At 37.3% G+C, this 4181-nt stretch overlaps 1 protein-coding gene across 1 annotated transcript in view; it reads left to right on the top strand.

Moving 5' to 3' along the window:
• The first annotated feature begins 3967 nt into the window (after positions 1-3967).
• Positions 3968-4181, top strand: part of SSPN (sarcospan) — a 138202-nt gene continuing 137988 nt past the window's right edge. Inside the window, exon 1 of the mRNA XM_027771037.1 lies at positions 3968-4055. The gene's annotated coding sequence lies outside the window, so the exon portion shown is untranslated. The remainder of the gene's footprint in view (positions 4056-4181) is intronic.

Below are 4181 nucleotides of genomic sequence, written 5' to 3'. Positions count from 1 at the left end.
GCTAGAAAAAAAAAAAAAAAAAAAAAAAAAAAAAAAAAAAAAAAACCTCTCCAAAAAAAAAAAGGTATAGTTTTATATTTGTTTGGCATTTTCATTATGAATTCATTGAACAAATATAAGAACAAATTTTAAGACAAAAGCACAACTCCTAGAATAGCCAATTTTAAAGTACATGTTTGTAAGTATAACTCCCATCCTAATCAGAGAAAACGTGTGATACTTTTCCATGTCAATCCCCTACCTAATTTCTCCTATTAAAAAACTGGGACTTAACAATGGACTTTAGCCTGCGCTATAAATCCACTTTGAACCAACTGAAAATAAAGCCGCCCAGTGGATGGGCCTATATTGATCTGAGGGTCCAACAGATGAAGAATTTCAGTTTAATGAAAAATACCAGGTTACTATCTGAAGTAAAAGACACACAATGGTGCAGCCAGTTTTTGACCTCATTATTGTCTTCATCCACTCACAGGAAAGCTCTGTTTCTCTCTGAGGTAAAAGGCCTTACCTGCCCAGGCATGGCTGTCTAAATGGAGAGGTGAACAAGCTGAGGTTTTCACATAACTTTTGAACAAATCTCAGGTGATGGGGAATAACCAAAGTTATGGCTTATGTGGCCAGTAACAGAGAACTAAATGAAAAATAGTTTCATAATGATAGGAACTAAAACTCCAGTCATAGTTTACATAGCTATTAAAATGTTGTTTCTAGTGCGTTGAAAATGTGCTTAACTTTAGCACATAGGGGAAAAGGTATTTATCAATTCAATATAAAGTTTGCTGAGAAATATATACATAAAATTAACTAATATATACCACATATTAAAAAGCATTTTGACTCAAGATTTGTATTTGTTTTAAATTGGAAAATCACATATACTACAAAGCATTTCAGCTGAAATTTCACCACTGCAAGAATGAAAGCATTCTTAGTGAATTAAACTCCAGTCTTTTTAATTTATTAAATTAATAAGCAAAATCTTTTTCCAGATGCAATGTAAGCAATTATTATGCTGCACTTCTGTACCAACTTTTTGTCATGTTACTAGAAAGGCATTTGGACTAAACTGATTTACAAAGTCTGGCCCAACCCTCAAGTTTTATTATTATGCCACAATTATACAAGCGTGAACATTTTTATCCTATTTACTTTGAATCTTTTCTGGTTATGAAACTAATATTGCTACAATAATGGCATTTTCATAAAAATATGTAAATGGTTTTAAATACTTTTTCCGATTATACTGGTTTAGACTATTTTTCAGTAAGTGAACAATCCTTAAAAATTCCACATAGTTTTCTAATGTTCACTTTTGTTTCCTTTGGCCCTATGGTTTATTTATGAAGCTTAATGAACGCTGCCCCGTCAAATTTAGCTGACCCAGGCTGGGCGCAGTCGTGGCAGTAGTTCACTGACTGAGGGACACACTAGATCTGACATCTCATGCTGGCTTTAGGTAGCTTTGTGACCTTGGGAAGATACTTGGTACCTCTGGGCTTCATTTTCCTCCTATTACAAATGCAGGAGACTGGATGAGCAGATCTCTGAGTTCCTTCCAGCTTCCTGTTCTATGATTTCCAGATCAGTTGCAAGAAAGTCAGCAGAGGGAGCACTTTTTCAACACTTTTTCTTATAAATTTGGACTATCATGGAAGCACCTTTCAAAAAAATCAAGGGATTTGTGAAGAATGCTTCTGAAATTAAAAACTGACAATCGTTTTACTCAGTTTTTATCTGATCACAGTTTTGATTATGAGAAAGATCTAGAAATGATCTTGGCGTCTTGAATTTCATGAGAAAGTCCCATGACAGTTATCTTGTAAACATTAAGAAGCCAAAACACCCTCAGAACTTAAGCACCCCTGTGTGGTAGTGTATTTTTACAGAACCCAGTCAAAGAGAAACACTGGACCATATGAGAGAGATTATCTGATGTCACAGAAAGTGAAAAAGGTGTTAATCATAAAAACATTACCAAATTGGGTCTAACATAACAAACCACACAAGGGATTGGTAGGTTCTTTTGCACTTTTCATTAAGATACATTGGAAACAAGCAAAGAGACACAGCCAGAGCCTGGAGGCTTGCAAGAGATTGGAAATGTGTGATATCAAGCCAATGACACAAGAAGTTGTATATCTGACTTCCATTCTATAATCACAGGTTCCTTAAAAGTAATTGAGCATCCTAATTGAGCATTGATCCACAATGCCCTTTTAATTATTAGACAATCTCATAATGGTATATTAAAGTTTTTATTCCTTAGTAAGAATTTTTAAATCACAAAATAGTGTGGCAATATTTAGGTAATAGAATTTATGAAGTGCTGAAAATACTAGAATATAAAGATAATTTCTAGTTTCTCTTCACATACTAAACTGTTCTAAACCAGCTGGTTTCTTGCAGACAGTATTTATTTATTTTTTAATAATTTAAGACAGCATAAGCTTGTACCAAGCATAAGCATTGTAACAAAAGTGCAACTTTTCAGCAAATCCTCCCCAAAAGATAGTTTAACTCAAAATATCATTAGCACATATTTTCTCCCTACAAAAATAGCATGTCAGACATCATTAATTGGATGTATTAACAACTATGTACATAAGAGCCACCTTGTAGGCTAAGAGTTTAACGTTGTTTAAACACAGCGTTTGAGGCAAACAGTAGCAACAGCAGCAGCAAATGCACCAAACTGACTAAAAGACCCAGATATTTTCTTCACTCATAGTCAGACTGTTGTGTCTCACCCCTTACATAACATTCAAGTGAGATTTCTCACAGTGCTACCTTGGCAACAAACTAAAAATATCTAGACAAGGTCTTGGTTTAAGCCTTATTAAAAAAGCTTTCTTTGTGATTATCTGGTATCTGGTTTGGTCTCCAGAAAATACATAGACTTGGAGCTAGGAAGGCCTCGCAGGGCTTCATTCCTCATCTTTACAGCATATCCAGTCAAAACTGACCAGCTTAATGCTTTCCTCCCCTTTCACGATGTAACAGAATACAGGATAAAGTCATTTGGATCTGTTTTCTAAGTTCAGTGCACTTTTTTTTTTTTAACAGTAAAATCACAAAAATTTAGGGACATGACGGATTAAATAATGAGAGTGAGAACACATGCACTTATATATGTAGATATATATGTGTATATATGTACACATATATATCCTAAGAAGAAATTAAGATTCATGGTCAATTTCTCCATAAAGTGCTAGCAAATGTACTAAGAATGATTCTGGCCTTCCTCAACCATCTTCCCTGACTTAGTTCTGACAATGGCCCAACTCCTTGTCTCTTTAAACAAGTGCAAGCTACTAATAGATACCATTTAAACCACGTCAAATAGGTTGCAACATGCGCAACTGCATCTTCACTTCTTGAAAAATATATGCCTTTCAAAAAGCTGAACATTATAAAATACTGAAGAGTAAATTTACTAATAATTCTAAAAGATCCTCACATCTCCTTGTAGAAAGCCCCCTAAACAGGCAGGGATAGTTTTGAGACAGCTCTAAGTAACTACTGGCTGTTCCTTGCCTACCCCAAAGACGTCAAAGGTGTTAGCACCTTTTCCCCTACCCTGGTTGGATTAGCTCACGCACAGAGCACACCCTCCTGAACTTCCTCTAGAATTAGGGTCCACATGTTAAAAGTTACTGGAACATGGCCTAAAAAAAAGGCAAAACTTATTTGGGAGATTCTTTAGAGGAACAAAGAACCAATATATATTGCAGAGCATCTTTTACATCCGGTGGGGGGAGGGATGTTAGGTGGTGAGGGATGAGCAAAACAGGAACTCCAAATGTACACAAAACACCTGTTTTTTTATGTTTTTGTTTTTTTTTAAGCCTGTCGTGCATCTATTATACTTCCTCCCTTAAAAAAAAAAAAAAGGCAAGGGGGTGGAGGTTTTAACTCTTTTCCCCTGCGTGAAGCTCCGTCCTTTCTAAGAAGGGTACAAGGATTCAGGGGGCTTCCTTTCCTGGCTGAGAAGGGTCTTCCTGAGCAGAGCTCTCCGAGTTCCCCGGCTCGCGGGGGCCGGCGAAGGGCAGGTGGGTGCGCCCGTGCGCGTGCGGGGGGTGCAGAGCCGCAGGGGGCGCCACCTCGTGCGGCAGGAGGGTCGCGGCGCCAGCCTTCTCGGGAGGGGGAGACAACACCGAGGACAGGCAGGGGAAAGC

The sequence above is a fragment of the Tupaia chinensis genome, unplaced genomic scaffold (genome assembly GCF_000334495.1).
Source record: "Tupaia chinensis unplaced genomic scaffold, TupChi_1.0 Scaffold000028_1, whole genome shotgun sequence".
NCBI lineage: Eukaryota > Metazoa > Chordata > Mammalia > Scandentia > Tupaiidae > Tupaia > Tupaia belangeri.
Note: the sequence above shows the minus strand (reverse complement) of the source record. Positions and strands in the feature narration are given on the sequence as shown.